At 44.2% G+C, this 19,028-nt stretch overlaps 1 long non-coding RNA gene across 2 annotated transcripts in view; it reads right to left on the reverse strand.

The window, feature by feature from the left end:
• Nucleotides 1-18,609, reverse strand: part of LOC143526833 (uncharacterized) — a 37,539-nt gene extending 18,930 nt beyond the window's left edge. For both annotated transcript variants that reach the window (XR_013133967.1, XR_013133966.1), the window contains exon 1: nt 18,516-18,609. This is a non-coding gene — a long non-coding RNA (uncharacterized LOC143526833). The remainder of the gene's footprint in view (nt 1-18,515) is intronic.
• Nucleotides 18,610-19,028: the final 419 nt, after the last annotated feature.

Consider the following 19,028-nt stretch of genomic DNA (forward strand, 5'->3'; position numbering starts at 1 on the left):
TGGGTAGGATGTACAGGGAGACTCAGGGCGTTAACTACAGGATTAAGTGTGTGGCGTGGTGCGGGAGTGTCAGACCCAGGCCCACTGTGCCGGGTGTTGGAGGTGAGCTGTGACGGGTGTTTGGAATGCTTCCTGTTCGTTTATGTGTTCCTGCTGCATTCTGCGATTGGGAACATATGCGAGGAAGACGTAAGCAGCCAGAGCAACTGAAGTTCCAGTGCAGATTAGTTCAATTCCAGTTAAATTCAGGTACAGTTTAGTTCCGTTCCACTTTAGTTCAGTTCCAGTTTAATTCATTTCCAGTTTAAATACATTCCAGTTTAGTTTAGTTCCAGTTTAAATACGTTCCAGTTTAGTTCATTTCCAGTTTAAAAGTGCACCAGTTTAGTTCAGTTCCAGTTTAAATCAGTTCCAGTTCAGTTCAGCTCCAGTTTAGGTCGGTTCCAGCATTCCAGTTTATCTCGTTCCTGGAGCAGGGACGCCTGTGTCACACTAATTGGTTTCCTGTAGCTCTACCACACCCACTGTAAACTCATTAAGCATTTGTTAATTAGCTGATAAGTTTAGCCAGGTGTGCTGGAATAGAGGGGAAAACAAGGGTGGAATACAAGGATTCACACACACTGAGCTATGAACCCAGAAAGGGGGAGAACAGCACATGTTTTTCATTTATGTAACTCGTCATATTTTCTAAATGCATTAGTACGCGTGTGTGTGTGTGTGTGTACCTCACGCCCAGGAGGGCAGAGTCTGAAGGGCAGCTGTAAGACTGTGATTGAGTGTGTTTACGCAGTCCATCAATGCCACACTAGCCCGAGCCCACCTGTGGTCTGGCAGTCATTATGCCAGGGTCATGGGATATCCACCAAACTCACTTCACTTCAAATTGGGTGTAAAGATCCCATTTCCTCCCTGCCACCTGTAGGGGGAAAGAGCTCGACAACAGCATGGTGCCCTGGTGTCCATTACGGTTGTGTTATGATCCAATCAGGACAACGCTGGAGTTCACTGGCCTAACGTCATCTGTGAGGAACATAGAGGAACCAACAGACCCCAGATAAGCTAACAGTCCCATTCAGATTAATTCCAGTAAATTCTCACACACTCAATCAGACGCACTGAGCTTCTGACTGTTCCTCCAGCATCTATCTGCTGAGCTCAATGTTGGCACCAGTCCTGTCCATGACACCATGTTTTACCAGAAGAAGAAGCCCTAACCCTAGGAAGAACTAGCATACCCTCTTCGTGGTCACCATGTCATGCCAGGCTGTGCATTAATTGGTAAATGAGTGGAAAACATCTATTTCCTCAATTAGGAAAAGACCCATTTGACAACAGCTTACCTGCTGCATGAAGACCAGGAATTTGTGTCATACATGGTGCTTTTGAGTCCAACCTCACAAGCAGACCCTGAGTGTTATGTATCAGGATGACAGACTTTAGTAGATCGAATACAACTTGATTGTCGATTAATTGTCTACAACCCCCAGATGCTAATAGCTGGTGCCTGGATCAAATGAGGACCTAGATAACCAAAACCATACCTACGAAACATCCTAGCGCAATAGCACCAGTCCAAGATCCATTCTCCTCTTGTCCTTGTAATCAGAGCCAAACATGAAAGGAATAGTATTTATTGTAGTATTTGTTCAGTATTTGTTCTAGACTCTTTACTAGTTCCTAGGCAGGAACAGATCATGTGCTGAGAATCTTTAACACCTGCATCCTTTGAGGTGCATTTAGTGTGCATGCCAAACCAACTCTAAAATGTCTTGGTCCGAAGATCCATCCCTGGAGATGTAATTCCATCTGCATCTCTTGAGGTTTCCCTTCCCCGTCGACCCTCCATCCTGGGTATCCATGGCGACTCTCTTCGCCTAGTGAGGAGACATTTCTCCCATCCATGATAATGCAGCACCTGCACATGAAGTGATGCTTAGGAGACACCCCCGGTGTACCTGCCTGCAGCTAGGCCAAGCCCGTATCATCGTCTCGACAGTCAGGGAACATGGCTGAACACCCAACGCAAATGTGAACTCCCACAGAGACCAAAGCGGAAGGGTTGGCTTCCTGCCAGCTCAAACTAAACTTGTTATTGCTGCAATGTTGTTATTGTGTTATGACTGATGCGCAGGAAATATTTTGAGAATTGTGTGGGAAACTTGTTGATGTAACAGAATGTCTGTGTTTTGTTTTGGCAGTGTTCTAATGCATAAGAATTTCTAGGTTTAAGAACATTTTAACAAAAAATGCCCCACCAGAAGAAGATGGAGTGATGAGATGTGATGGAGTGGTGATAGAGTTCTGTTCTGGTCAGTTTCTCAAATAGCAGCAAAGGTCGTATTACATGCTTGACTAGCAGGTGCAGCTAATATGTGCTAATTCAGAATATCCAGTATACATTCAATCAACAACAATGCCAAAACAATTTAGCATTAACCACACCAACAAACTACAACGAAGTGATGTGCACACGCACACCCACCCACATACACACGCAGACCCACCCACAGACACATACACAATCATCCACCCACCCACCAGATGAGGGCCTCATTGCATGATTGATCAGTCTCCACATCGCAAGCGTGGCCACAACCACCTCCAGCAGTTCTGGAATGTCTGATAAAATGATATTAATTCCACACATTAATGAGATTAATGAATTTAAACGGCGGGAATAGGAAGAGGCACGCTTCTGTTTTAGTCTGGACCTGAAATAATAACACAAAAGCAATTACTGGGCATCCATCAATCCAGGGCAGACATCTAATTATCTCTCCATTTCTGAAGTCTTCTCAGTTCTCCGCCTCTCATTTGTAACCCATGATATGTTATTTTTTCATTAATGAAGCACTTCAATACAGCAACATGCAGCTATACAGTGGGACTCAGATGTTCCAGAAGCATGATTGAGCGTTCCAGAGCACCACGTGGAGAGTTCCAGAATTCTGATGATTAACGATGATGTCATCGTGTGAAGAATGACTGTCCCTGCAGCTATGGACAACTCCTTGTTATCCTGCTCCAGAAAACAGGGCCATATCTGCCAACCAGGATTAAACATGGAACTCCACCAGCAAGGAGGAGGTAGAATTCGAATGGCACATTTAAATAAAAGAAAGTTTGTATTTCTATATATCTATTTTGAACAAAGGTTTCTCAAGGTAACCACATGTTCCCTAAAGTCTGGACTGACACTTCCTTACCTGATATGACATACTTTTCTTTATTTCTTTTTTATTTTATTTTTTTGTGGGGGGGGGGGGGGGGGGGGGGGGGGGCAACTGCTAAAAGGACCTATGGGTGTGTACTGCTGTCTAATAACTCCACCCCCTTTCTTTTGTGAGTCCTCCCATTTGCCGTCTTTCGACAACTGCAGCTGCACAAATAAAACCCCACTTTCCTCCAACACAACATCTCATAACATCTGCTACCCTGTCCGTTTTCATAACAAAATGATTCAGACGGTTGGGATTTTTCTTGGACTCTCGTTAACTTCCGACATTAATGCCCATTGACTGGCAGCAGTGGAGCCCTCTCTTCTCGGCTAGCGGGTTTGCTGGAACGAGCGGACTGGCTTGAATTTCAAACGTCCTCCATCTTCACTAAAATGTGAAGGCTGATTCCAGTTCAGCTGTCGTTCGCATGGATTGGAGTCTGAGGTCACTAAGTACCTAACTCCCGCCTATTTTGCGTTTAGGCTAATCATAGCTAGAGTCAGGACCAGCTTCTGAGCTCCCCTCGCCACTGGAAGAGACCACGTTATCTGCGTGTAATGTCCACCAGCTGTTCAAACACGCCCGCACACACACACACACACACACATGTTTGTAACGACACTAATGTCCATCTATCCACCAACTCAGAAGCCGTAGTTAGGCGTGCAGAGATAGAGCTTATTTTATACCTTATTTTAAACGCGTGTAATCAGCGTGTTTCCTGAAAATCTGTGGCTTGGCAGTATTGCAGACGTAAATCATATTTAAATATGCTTTTATTGCTCATAACAGGCTATTTGATGTAAAATCACAGACGGTTCGTATGAAAACGGTTCAGTTTCCAGTCCAAGGCTAAACATCTCTCATTTATCACATGATTTGCTCATATGACGTATATCATGTTTCAAAAGGTAAACCTCTCTCCCAAGTTTCCCATTTACAGACCGCGGGAGTTGACGAATGTGCTACGGACGCGTTTTTATGACAGAACTCCGCGTAGAACAGAGAGCAGACATAACATCCCAGCGGCATGGACTTTAATTCCAATAAAGTCACCGCGGTCAGAGACGAGTGCGCGCTCTCACGTGGGAAACCTCCCTTTCGAGAGGGCTAGCAAACGGCATACGGGGCTCTCAGAACATCCCATTACTTTTCATAAACATCATCAAAGTTATTTATCGAGCACTGGATCCGGGAACTGGCTCACACGCGCACGAAAGCTCTTCTCTCGGGCTTCTGAAGAGACGCCGTATGGAGAGCTCACGAGGGCCAGCCAAAAGTAGGGAGCCGTTAAATTACCAAAGGGAAAAAAACAAAACCGCAAAACCGGAACGAAGCGCCCTTACAGTCATAAAACAAATGAAAGCACCACGTAAACACTCCAGTAAAGTCTATCAATCTTTATGTCTGAGGCAAAAGAAAACCTAAGATTGCAGTGTTCTCCGTTTCCAAGGAAGTCTTCAATAGAGTGGCTACCACCGAAAAACATACTTACTGTACTGGTCAGCAGTTTATGTCATGCTTTACCAGTTATGTGGGGAGCCAAAGGTAAACTAGTATGTGTGTGTGGAAATACTGCCTCTCTCCTCACAGAACCCACATGCAGTCACCGAGGACTGGAGCCTGCGTCTCTTCTGCGACCTGTCAGTATCAGACATGAGGCCTCTATTAGACCCAAACTGATGACAGCCATTGAGCCGTGGACAGGTCCATCCATTACATTAATACATCGACCCCGTCTCCTCACCGCTCACCGCGGGGTCTAATGCAGGCCGGGTCCTGAGGGCCCGCCCCCTGACAGGGAGGGCAAATGGGGCCACCGCTGTTTGACGGACAGCTCCGCAGGGCTACATGCCACTGTCCATGCTAGCTGCGCACAGCTCAGTGACACGAGGCCAACCACACACAAAGACTACAAGTGCACAGCTCCGGGGGGGTGGGGGGGGGTGGGGGTTGTGGACCTCCACGATATCAACCATGCAAAAATCAGCAAGGATCCTGTGCACCTTGTTCTGTTTCCCACAAAACCTCCTGATTACAATTTATTGCATCTACGATGGTGTATATGAGACATGGGTAATGAAGATGTGAAATGATGAAACTGCTTAGCATGTTATCCATTTAGTCTGTTGTAAATAGGCTTTACCTGGACTCACTCCAGATCCACAGAGTGGCCTTTAACAGGCATTTAAATCAAATAAAATCCTTTGATGTGGAAAGGTACAATTTCAGACTTTCAAAAATCTATTTTTTCTATTGAGCTCCTGATAGTGATCAGTGGAACCAACCAAGGCTGTCTAATAACACTGTATTAGTTCCATTCCTTTAGTCTGTTCATTAGACATGGGAGGTTCTTTTTTTAACCTTCTTTAGTTGCAGTAACAAATGAATAAGTGAATGTGTGTGTGTGTGTGTGTGTGTGTGTGTGTGTGTGTGTGTGTGTGTGTGTGTGTGTGTGTGTGTGTGTGTGTGTGTGTGTGTGTCTCTATGCTAAGTTATTTTCTTGGTTCCCTGATATATCACTGCAGCAGTGCAATCCATCTGCGTTGAGGAAATCTCTCTCCAGCCATCTGAATGGATCACACAATAATCCCACCTGGCCTCCAACCATAACTGCAACAATTATTTAGTCTTCAAACATGTCTGACAGGGGAGCGGAGGAACAGTGAGAGAGCAGGTGTTTTTCTTCTCCTGGACCCTCCCCTCCTCGCCCCAGGTGCCTGGAGCAGGCATGCTTGTATACAAGGCCAGTATTGATTTTGAAACCATTTGACGAAGGATAAATAAGATTGGAGAGAAAGGGGGGCTTTAGCCATGAGCTTTTTGATCAATCAACATGTCACAGCTGCTGCTAAATTCGATTCTTATTTCTCAGAATCGCCCGCTCGGACAGAGTGGCATGTGTCGGAGTCACAAATCTCCTACCAAAGTATGGCGGCAGTTTTGGGCCCAGCTCACTTCATATCAGTCAGGCAGAGTGTGAACGCCTGCTCTGCAAATAAAACGCTCTCAGACAAGATGACGTGGGGTTGAGGTGAAAGGAGTGGGTCACCCCTGACCAGCAGAGGCACACACTACAAGCTCTGTCTGTCATGTAGAGGTGATTGAGGACTGAATCCCAGCTGTGGAATTAATCATCTATAACTGAGCGTGGCTAAGAATGCAAGTTGCCATGGTTGCTTTGTTTGGGTTTAGGATGTCTCCTCTAAAATTGTTACTATAGTGATGTGTAGAGGAGGTGTGCAGAGGCTTGGATAACTATAGATAACTAATTAGAGAAATAGCAGGAGGGTTAGGAGAACTAAAAAATAAAATCAATGGCTACTGCTTGTGGGGCAAGAAGGCAGATTAATCGTTTGGATGATGGATTGATTTTGCATTAATGGCCTGTTGTTTTGAACTTGGCTGACCAGGTCAAAATAAGTCAGCACTGTAAAGTCCTAGACTAGCCTATACTACACTGAGTGAGTGTGTGTGTGTGTGTGTGTGTGTGTGTACATTTTTGTTGTCCAAACCTGACCAGGAGGGAATACAACAGAAAATAATGCATTCATCAACAGTTTACACTGCTGTTTTACAACATTTGAGTTAAACATGCACTTTTTAAAACTATCAACATTTTATTAAACATCTCTGCAACACTGACTTTTTAATGAGGCTGGTTTGCAGGCATAGAATTAGTGTTGTTGAGTGTCAGTTGTAGGCTCAGCACACATAACATGGAGGGAGTGTGTGGTGAAGTCCTTTAAAGAGGACATACAGGTAATGTTCATCCCAAGAGTTCAGACCTCACAGCTTTCTGGGGCCCATTGCACAATAAAGAACTGGCCAGTTAGTAAACTGGGGAAAATAAGACAAGCACACATATGCATGCATAGGCCTGTACACACACACACACACGCACACACATGCTCACACACGCACATGCTCACACTCACCCATCCACACATTCACACACATGTGCGTACACAAGCACGCATGCATGCATGCTCACACACACACACACACACACACACACACACACACACACACTGTAACAAGGGGTTTTAACAAAAACTATTCTTAACCATTTCCAATAGCAGGGCCTGTATTGATTCTTTGGTGAGAGCTGTTATGTATTGTATCCCGCTGCTCATGTCGGGAAAAGGAGGGAAGTTAGGTACAGAAATATAATCATCTCTGATGGACAGCTTGTCTGTGTTCAGTGGGACAAAGCTTACTCCTAACCTGTAGTTTGGGTATAATGTGGTCTGATGAACAAGGAAGCTTTAGTTTTCTTTCGATCAGACCCGTCTGATTACTGTGTGTATCAATCAATTTCTGAATGATCTAAAACACCACAGCCACACAAAGGACAGAGATGGAGAGTAGTAAATAAAGCCTGGCTTTAAAACACATTAATCACAGTGTTATTACACACACACATACACCTACACACACACACACACACACATACCTCTTAACTGGTATTGATTACCCAGAGTGTATTTGTGCCGTGGGTTGCATCGTTAAAAACTAGCATGTGTGAGATTCGATAAAAGTAATGGAGAGTGCAGAGAATTATGGGTAAAAAGGTCTAGCAATACATGATGGTAGAGCAGTACTAACTACGGCTGCTTGATCTGGGCAACATATCATACTGCAATTACATTGGCACATGGTGTTTTATAGTGTTACTAAATACATGCCATGTATTTAGTAACTTTAAATAACTGTATAATTCACATAATCATAGCTATATATTTGATCTTGTTAGATAAATCAATCAGTTCAAAAATTAACATGCCCAATCCTGTCAAAATCATGACATAAATTAATGTAATAAAGAGACGTAATATCCACTAGTATCCATTTTTGAAACATTTCTTTAAACACATAAAGGTTTTTTTCTGTTACCTTAAATATATTCAGGCTGAAATGCCAGTTTTCTGTGAGTGATTAGCCCCACATCTCACCCCACTTTCCTCAGAAGAGAAAGTGATTCAAAGAAACGCTGCGATTAAAACAGATATTCAAGACAAATTGAACACTCAGTGGCAAAAATCTGTCTTCAAAATTGATTTCGTTAAAATCTCCCTGCGGCTACCCGGGAGTAAAAAATGGATCAAAATTCTGCGGGAACTGCAGAGGTAAAAAATACTGCCTGCCACTTTAGGGAAGGGAAAATTATGAATGAAATGTCACATGGAAATGGAGTCGAGTGATTCATCCACCAGTCTTATGACACTTACTGGGTGTTGGGGGTTGAGGGGGACCCTGAGACCTGGATGTTTTGACAGCTCTGATTTGGATTAAACTCTTGCTAATGGGATCATTTTTTCTGGCAAAAAAGGTATTCCTTCAAAGCAGGGTAATCAATTACGATGAATAATGCATGGTTTGAATTAAGGTCTGCCGTCATTAATATGTCTCATTAGATGGTGACTGAGAGAAAGAGGGAGAGAGAGAGACAGAAAGACAGAGAGAAAGAGATGCCATTTTCTCCCCACACCTCCTTCTTCTCTTTCATTAAAAAAAAGAAAAAACTGATCCGTGATGTCATCAGTGTCAGACAGCAAAGCGGTTTTTTGGGGAGCCAAATGAGCCCACAATAACAGAACGCCTGACAGTAATCACGCCGTGTACGTTCAGCTGGGTCCCCTGAGACGAAAACGCAAAAGAAACATGCTGCTTTTATTGGAGGATCTCCTGCTTGTTCGTCTGAGGTTAGTGCGATGGTTAGTAGCAGCACTAATATTCACTGAAAAAACTTTTTTCCTATTGACCTCTAATCCAAATACATGACACATTAGTCTCAGAATGTCCCAGTCTCATCTCTCATAGTGCACTGTGTGTGTGTGTGTGTGTGTGTGTGTGTGTGTGTGTGTGTGTGTGTGTGTGTGTGTGTGTGTGTGTGTGTGTGTGTGTGTGTGTGTGTGTGTGTGTGTGTGTGTGTGAGCCCTCAAAGAACTATGTCCATATGTAAACACACAACACTAAACACTTAACTATGACATCATTTGAGGATGGGGTTATTAATCGTGCTTTTTAGTGGCTGGGAGTGGCCACGCCCCCTCTCTCTGCCTGTGTGTCTCTGATCTCTGTTATCCTCAGATATCTCCATTAGTTTGATGGATGTGAGAGTAGCGCATGGTGGAGGGAGGTGAGATGGTCGACTGGTTTTAAAACGAAGAGAACACACAGCACTGATTGGTGGGTTATGAGCTATGGTTGCGTTTAACAATGGGAGCTGTTGTTTGAGTGGTCGCTAGTTTAAAAAGATACCACACACGCTGCGTCATGGGCTGAAATGGGATAAAACAAACACACACACACAAAGAGCATAATCAGTAACAAGCCTGGAAAACAATGCAAAAAGCTTGCAAAACATCAGACAAAAGACACACTTTGCTATGTCTCTGGAACAGTTATCTCACATTTAAGGGTCTAAGGCTCTAGTAAGGGTCAAGAAAGCCCATTATCTTAAGATAAACACCAAGATTGCCATCTCCTAACCACAGGGGTCCTGGGGACTGAGGAAGAAATGACAGGACATATAGTGTCCAACTACAGCTCAGTTTAATGGCTTCCATGGCTGTTTATACGTGATTGCTTTAGCATGAAGCAAAGCTTTCTTAGAGGAACCCAAGCTAAGTCTTTTTAAGAGGGTGTCTACTTTCCATGAAATGTTCTTGTGCCAAGAAATATCAGCAATAATACTCACTCACTCCACCTCACTCATCCACTCTCTCATTCACTCACTCACTCACTCCACCTAACTCACTTACTCACTCATTCAATCTCACTCACTCACCTACCCACTCTCTCATTCACTCACTCACTCACTCCACCTCACTCACCCACTCTCTCATTCACTCACTCAATCCACCTCACTCACTCACCTACCCACTCTCACATTCACTCACTCACCTACCCACTCTCTCATTCACTCACTCCACCTCACTCACCCACTCTCTCATTCACTCACTCACTCACTCCACCACACTCACTCACCTACCCACTCTCACATTCACTCACTCACTCACTCCACCTCACTTACTCACCTACCCACTCTCACATTCACTCACTCAATCCTCCTCATTCACTCACTCCACCTCACTCACTCACCTACCCACTCTCATTCACTCACTCACTCATTCCACCTCACTCACTCACCTACCCACTCTCACATTCACTCACTCAATCCTCCTCATTCACTCACTCACTCCACCTCACTCACTCACCTACCCACTCTCATTCACTCACTCACTCACTCAATCCACCTCACTCACTCACCTACCCACTCTCACGTTCACTGACTCAATCCTCTTCATTCACTCACTCACTCCACCTCACTTACCCACTCTCATTCACTCACTCACTCCACCTCACTCACTCACCTACCCACTCTCACATTCACTCACTCATCCTCCTCATTCACTCACTCACTCCACCTCACTCACCTACCCACTCTCACATTCACTCACTCACTCACTCCACCTCACTCACTCACCTACCCACTCTCATTCACTCACTCACTCACTCACCTACCCACTCTCATTCACTCACTCACTCACCTCACTCACTCACCTACCCACTCTCGTTCACTCACTCACCTACCCACTCTCACGTTCACTCACCCAATCCTCCTCATTCACTCACTCACTCCACCTCACTCACTCACCTACCCACTCTCATTCACTCACTCATTCACCTCACTCACTCACCTACCCACTCTCATTCACTCACTCACTCCATCTTACTCACTCACCTACCCACTCTCGTTCACTCACTCACTCACTCACTCCACCTCACTCACTCACCTACCCATTCTCATTCACTCACTCACTCACTCCACCTCACTCACCCACTCTCATTTACAGTACTCACTCACTCCACCTCACTCACTCACCTACCCACTCTCATTCACTCACTCACCCACTCTCATTTACTCACTCACTCTATCTTAATCACTCACTCTACCTCACTCACTCCCTTTGATGTGACCACCATACTTCTCCTAGGCATGGATGTTAGGGCATTTGATAAAGTGCTTGAGTGCTTGTTTACATGGTAATAGGTTGTGGGTTCGAGCTTAAACTTGGCACAAAACACCCATTAAACTGGTGTCATTTAACACACCCTAAGGCACCCTGGCCCAAAGTGATCCAGTGCATTTTAATTATCCAGCAGAGTTTACATCATACACACTCATACACAAGTCTCACTACGAGCACTCCAAGGATGTCTCTATGATCACATACAGATATGACACACCAAGCTAAAATCTGGCTTCTGTTGGTGTGCTCTACACATGAGGTAAAGAACAGAACCATTTTTGACATCATGCTCTTTGACCTATTTCACAGCTATTTCTCAGCTCTTTTGGAAGTTCCAGAAGTCTCCCCTATTTCAATAGGTGCTCCCTGATGTCTGCAAATTACAGACGATATCTTGGAAATATCTGGCAGTAAAGGACAATAAAGGGAGTTACTGACAGAGCTGGTGAGTTCTGTACTCCCAAAACAATGATCAAGAAAACATAATATGGCCACTGTATAAGTCAAAAGTTAAATCTAGTTAATAACACACTTAACATTACACAGCTAACAAGATAATTAGATGTACATGGACTACCTAGCTAGCTATTAATCTGACGTGATTGGCTAATGAGACCACTGTGATGCTAAAGATATATTTGGGAGATCATTCATGATTTGACACTTAATTACCATTCACTCGTTCATCCCATTACAACAAATGCTGGAAATATACATTTAAACATTACTTCTTGGTGCCCTGCAAAGTTGGAGGTTGCGTCTGAATGCTACCTCTCTGAAATGAGTTTTTGCAGGGTGAGATGTCTGCTAATTGTCCACACAGCCAGCAATTCAGTTTGGACACGGTCAACAATAACTTATGAGGTCGCATTAGGGAAATTCTGTGGCACGAATAAAGAGTTGGACATGTGGGAACTAGTTATTCGTGGTCATGTCTTGTACGGCTTAGCGCACAACAATACAGAGAACTGTTTATTCCAGACACAGTCCCTCCCAGGGCCAAGCTGCCCACGAGCATGACCATAACGCATAAAACACTGCTGACTGCCTCAGAGAGTCGGCCATTATAAGTACCATTAGAGCCTGGCTCTAAGAAACAGCCAGGGAGGAGATCCTTATTCCAGCTGCTGTTTAGTCATAATCACGAACAGGAATGACCCATGTCATTCCCACGACATAAGCTTTGGTACCTGTGGATAATAGTGTTAGCTCAATGCATCATCTCTGATAGGCCTGCGCCGTCACAGGTGCTGACACAAGCTAAATGGTGAGCAACAGACCGCACCTTGGTTGGTAATGACACAGACTGAGGAGATCTTAATGGTTGTCATTTTCCAGTACCGGAGTCACTGATGTGTGAAGAAAAAACATGATTGACACAAATTGCCTTCACAGCGAAGACAATGCTTTTCCAGATCTGTTTGTTAAACCTTTTAGTGAATGAGTGATATTCTGCTCAATTTGTAGCCTATATATTTATTTGTTAAGTAGCTATGTCAGTAGCGAACCGTGACCATTATACCTGGGCCTGCTCCCATCCCCCCTCCGGAAAATAATTAATTTCCTCTCTTAATTAACTGCAATAAAAAATAAATAAAAATAGAGACGACAGTACAGCTTTAAAAATGCAATAAACAATAACATATGTACTAGATAACTTCTTAAGCAAAATAAGGTTCACAGCTCCGTGTTCCTCGGGAGCGAAATATGTAAACAACGCGCACGAGGGCATCAAAGGAATTAATCGAAAGTGGTAGCTAGTGGTGGTACGCTAGCGACAGCTAGCGTCGCCACAGTGGGCGGAAATTATCATACAGTTAAGCCCGCCCACTAAGAGGGAAGATATGATTGGTCAATTTTACTCTCATTTGTACCTGGTATTGCGCTGAATTATAACTGCCAGGCCCTCTGTAAACGAACAGCGGGCATCACAGTCCTGATAGGGGGAGACACAGGCTCACAGGCTTCCACGTAACCCCTCAACTTCCAGTACAGATTGAATAGACACGGGTGAATAATTTATTTGCTTATATTTTTGTAATTGTTTAGATGTCGATTGTCAAACTGTAAGTAGATAAAATAAAATTGGATAAATTTATATTATATATATTTATGTTTTAAGAATATTTTAGGCCCTCTGAGAGGGTGTAGAGGGCCCTGACCGTTCCCCACTGAGCTATGTTATAAATATAGACTTTACTCACATAATCTGAGATGTGTGATAAACCCAGGACTTGGGGCAGTTTTTCAAAAGATCAGATTAAACAGCTATGATTTCTGGATTGCATGAATCAAGCTCAGATCAAATACCTTTTGAGGAACCGGCTGTTAGCCTCTGCTCGTAACTCTCAGACTCTGGATGGCCTCTGTCCAGACTCTGAATGGCCTCTGTCCAGACTCTGTACTTTCTAGTTTCTCCTCTAAAGTACCAGAGGACGGTCATGGCACCTTTACAAGCTGAAGAGGCTTCGTCTCCGAGCAAAGGCAAGGCCATACCAACCTCACGTCTGCCCCCGTGAATTCAATACAGGTCTCCTCCAATTAATTAGCCCTAAATAAATAATGCGAGAGCAGCCAATTTAGAGGTTTTATTCTCCAGACATAAAAGCCATTAATTATAACACTCACGCAGAGAGAGGCCGATAAGAGGCACTAAGTGAGAGTCCCAACTTGCGCACGAGTGCAACAAACACCTGAATGCCAAGTGCATTGTGGGAGTGAGTGCCGGGAGCGAGGACAAACGGTGCCAGGGACAGCAGAAGTCACGGGCAGATATCGCTCCTGCGTGGTCGTGTGTCAAAAATCAATGTTAAAATGTTGTTTGGAGCAGAAAGATGGGGAGAAGTCACGAGGCTCCTGGCTGCGTTCTGCTTGTTTGGGAGTGGGGGGGGGAGACAGGTGAGGTTTGCCCTTATTACCAATGTCAGCAATTCGATTAGGCAACAGGAAAGCAAATGATCCCAATGAACTCGTGATTAATCCGGTAAGGTCTATTCACTAATGTAGCAGAATGCATTAGAGCCATAAGTTAATGGGGACAGGACATCAATTGAAATACAAATGAACCACGTTTGCATCGGACTCTTTATTGACTGCTGTAACAAAGCGAATTACGAAAGGTAATCTACTTATGAACCGTCTGGCGGGATGAAACATGTTTCTGAACATGTCAGTGACGGGAGCAAGGTTCAGACAATGGCGGTGTGGCTACACAGAAGCAGGAAGCCCGACCCAGGACATGACAGGTGACATAACAAGAGGAAAGATTTGATTTTCATTTGGCACCCTTATGGGCCAAGGATTGTGGGAAATGACATGAACATGTCACTAGACAAGTAAGCCAGTGACAATACAGTTGAACTCTGTGTCTGAGAATGACTGTGTTACTGTTGAAAGGTTTTAACTGTGATATGTATGGAAAAGGCCTTGTCTATTGTACATGTACCTCATGACTATCACGTTCCATTTTCATACATAAAAAGTCTTTCATAATTTCAGTCTTTCATAAAAGACTCCTTTTTGTTAACAAATACTAATAACGTACTACACAACCACCAGCACCAATATTGTTATATCAAGAAGAAAGTCACGTTTTATCATTCTCCTCATCCACTCCATGCTTTACTATTCTAGCCAGGTCTAGGGTTTCAGTGAGAATCTGCTTGGTTTCCCACACCCTCTCTGAGTCCCTGTCATTACCACTGCCATTCACACGGACCGGGGCAGCCTGGATCTCCAGGTCTCCAAGGACCCGACCGTGCCATCTCACCCCAGAGACCCCTCTCCATGGCTGGGCTGCCTCGTCCCCGTACGCCTGCCTCCCAGCACCTCCGCCTCCAGTCCTGCCGATCAAAGGCGTCACGCTAATCCTCGCTTTGCTCTGCTACACAGACGGACATGAAAGAGCACTTCTGAGGATTGTTCTCGTCCGGGCCCTGCGGTCCGGAGAGCGCTGTCTTATCAATAATGCTGTGCTCTTAACGCAAGGGCTTAGCGGCAGGGAAATATTCTGCAAAACTGACGGGAATCTATCCAGCCGTGCTGCTCTGGTCCCAGCGGTAATGACACTTTTGCCAGCCTGTCTAATACCATCTAGTAAGTGATTTTTTTTAGGGATGGAAGGAGGGAGCTGGGGAAGGGGGGGAGAGAGAGCAGTGCTTTTTATTTGATGTTTCGATCGGGGATTGATCCAGAGAGAGTGGGATTATTGGCTTGCTGAGTGCTGTCAGACGGGGGAGATCTTTTGAACAGCACAGTAAAGAACTGCAGTTTCTACGGTGCTGCTGAACTAGTCTTGAACTCCTCACTAAAGCACTGTCCTCCATTATAATGAGAGAGACCCGCTCTCAAAACAGAGACAATCTTCCCACACATGCATGCACTACCTCACACACACACACACACACACACACACACACACACACACACACACACACACACACACACACAGGGACATAAACATGACAACACACATGACAACAGATTTCAGTTGTACAAAGCCAAACACACAAACCTATACTGAAATGAACACACTCATGAAATAACGTACAGTACACACACAAATGTGCACACACACACACACACACACACAGACATATACATGTCAACACACTTATAAAATTACAGATTTCAGTTGCACATAACCAAACACACAAACCTATACTGAAATGAACACACTCACGAAATAACGTACAGTACACACACAAATGCGTGTGCATGTGCACACACACACACACACACACAGTGGTTTCTGCTATGTTCTGATTTGTAGAAAATGTTCTCACTCTAACAGATCTGATGATATTCTACAGTCGAGCGTAGCTGCTAATAACTACAACTCTAATGACTGTTGTTATTTTTGTTTGAAAAAGTCCTGTTTTTGGTTTTTTTGACAGAGGACACTTTTTCATGAAAATGCAATCAGGAAGTGTAGAAGTAAGACATCTGCTTTCAGAGTCTCCACATCCAGGGAGGAGTGAGATGTGTGTTGGGTCCTTCAAGTGTGTAGCTGTGTGTGCATATGTATGTGTGTGTTGGGTCCTTCAAGTGTGTGTATCTGTGTGTGCATATGTACGTGTGTGTCGGGTGGTAGAATGTGTTTGTGTGAGGTTCTAGGGTGCTAGAGGAGTTGTGATGGTGACAGTCACCGTTAGGGGGGTTGAAAGCAGGGTGTGTGTGTATGTGTGTGTGTCTGTGTGTGTGTGTTGAAATGGATAATGTAAAAGGCAGATGGGCGTCTCCTGGGAGACCAAAAGATATTCAAACAGATGGTCCAATTGCTTCTTATTTATGTGTTGCGCTGTCTCTGTCTCACACACATGCGCACGCACGCAAGCGTGCACGCACACACACATTCACACACAAACACACATGCACACTTCCACAGCCTACCCAGTGGTATGATGGATCATTATCGTGTGCAGTGTATAAACACCAATATGCTTTTAAATCTGGATTACAAAATTTAAAAACCGCAGAGGGAGAGAAAGAGAGTAATAACTCAGCTGCCGCTGACAGGGCGGGGACTCCACTGCCATGTTAATATGAATAAACCTCATTACAGCCAATCCGCTCGCTCTATTAACCTGTCAATCAAACACTGAACAGATTGAGAAGAAGGACTGGCATGTAGAACAGGAGAGAGCAAAGAGGGGGAGAAAGGGAGAGAGAGACAGGCAGACAATGAAAGGGAGAGAGAGAGAGAGAGACAGGCAGACAATGAAACAGAGAGAGAGACAGGCAGACAATGAAAGGGAGAGACAGAGACAGACAAGGAGACAATGAAACGGAAAGAGACAGACAGGCTGACACTGAAAGGGAGAGAGATATACCATCTGAAACCATTCTGATATAAAATCAGAGTTTAATGGAATAAAAAACTTACAGAGAGTGAAAGTTTAATTTGTTTATGTAGGTATGAGTGTCTCCTGAAATTAATTATGATATTGACTATTAAGCTAATTTGTACTGAGGGCCTACTTCATCTAGAGCATTCTGCACTACAGGGATTAGCCAGGACTCTGTGTACTTCAAACACGTTTAGCAGCATCAATGCTGTAATCTGCTTGCTGTTTTTAATTATAGCAAATGCATAAAAAGTTCATAAGAGAAAGGAGCCAGATATCATCACACTCCTGTTACTGGTCAGACAGACACACAAACTCTCTCTCTCTCTCTCTCTCTCTCTCACACACACACACACACACACAGGTAAACAGAGAGTGAAAGAGAGTGAGAGAGGGGGAAACAGAGGTCATTACACCTTCCTGACCTGGACAGACTTAGCCAGGTTAATACTTTCTCCACAGACACAGATAGATTAAGTAATATGGAGACTTCTCAGTCCTCAATTAATGACAACACGCACACAGACACACATACACACAGAGACATACAAACAGACACACACCTCTTCACACTGTAATTGGTGTCATTATGGGAGTACACTAAAGACAAGGTCAACTACTGACCCAGAGATTACATACTGCTCCCTCTCCTTCCTTCTCTCTCTCCCTCCATCTCGCCGTCTCCTTCTCTCATATAAAGAAACTCCGATACTAACTCACTTCTCCCCAATTAGGTCCTAGCTCTGAGCCACCTCCTTATGTTATTTACACTGAATCATTCATCTCTGGGTTAGAATGTGTCACAACAACTCAGTGGAGCAAATATCATGGTTTCCCATTCACCAACGTAAAGTGAGTCATAACAAAACCATCTTCAGACCCCTTTAGCTTTTCTGAAGCACTCGGGGCTCGGGGCAGAACGTAATCCTGAGAGGCAGTGTTACACAACGGACATCAACAAACATGTTTAAATATGTTGACACCAATGGGCCTAACGCTGAAATCAGGCTAAGCACGGCATTTCTAAAGCTATTATTAACATGGTTTGCCTACAATGATGTGCTGGATGCTGTGAAATAAATCTTAACTTGTCAGTGAGTCTCTGTTTACGTGATTGCACAGGCTACCATATCCATATCCATAAGACAATTAAGTAATCACTTTCTTGTTTAAAAGGTGAATATGCTGGAAATTAAAAGAGCACGCCATCTTTGTCAGCAGAATAGGTAGGAGACGGCTGGGGGGTGTTCTCTTTCATTATATTGTAGATGACTGTAGTAGTGCTATGTAATGAGTAGCGTCCTCCCCGATGCCAAACGTTATTAATATTTGCTTTTCATTTTAGCGAGCGGGAAAGGGGCGCGAGGGCGCAAGCGCGTTGTGCCGCTAATCACCTGAGGGTGACTTACGTTTTTATGAAGTCTATGCCTCCCACAAACACGTGCGCACGGCGGTTGGTGTGGGGTGGCTGGGGGGTAGAAGTCTGTTACTGCCTGATTAAAGTTGCCTTTTAAAAAAATAACAGTAACTTGATACAACCGATAGGAACGCTGGCGGCGTTGTGGCAGACGCACGCACGCGCGCGCGCGCGCCCAGGGTAAATTCCGTGTCGTGTTGGCAACTTCATTTGTTTGTTTTTAGATCAGAAAGACACAAACACAGCTGATGTTTCCTTCCAGGCGTTCTGCTAAAGTTTTGGATGTTTTTCTCGTCTCGTTTTGGAGCTCGTTTAACGCCCTTAAACTTCCTTCCACTGCAAATGTTAAACAATTAGGTGAGCTACCACACATAGACGTACAAAAAGCAATTAGCAATTAGGGTCCTTAAAAACGACAAAGAACACTTACACTTACAGCTAAAAACAGTTCAAACACCTTTAGAAGGGAGTTTAAATAAAACTACAAGTGCTACCAGTAGTGTAA

The sequence above is a fragment of the Brachyhypopomus gauderio genome, chromosome 1 (genome assembly GCF_052324685.1).
Source record: "Brachyhypopomus gauderio isolate BG-103 chromosome 1, BGAUD_0.2, whole genome shotgun sequence".
Classification (NCBI taxonomy): domain Eukaryota; kingdom Metazoa; phylum Chordata; class Actinopteri; order Gymnotiformes; family Hypopomidae; genus Brachyhypopomus; species Brachyhypopomus gauderio.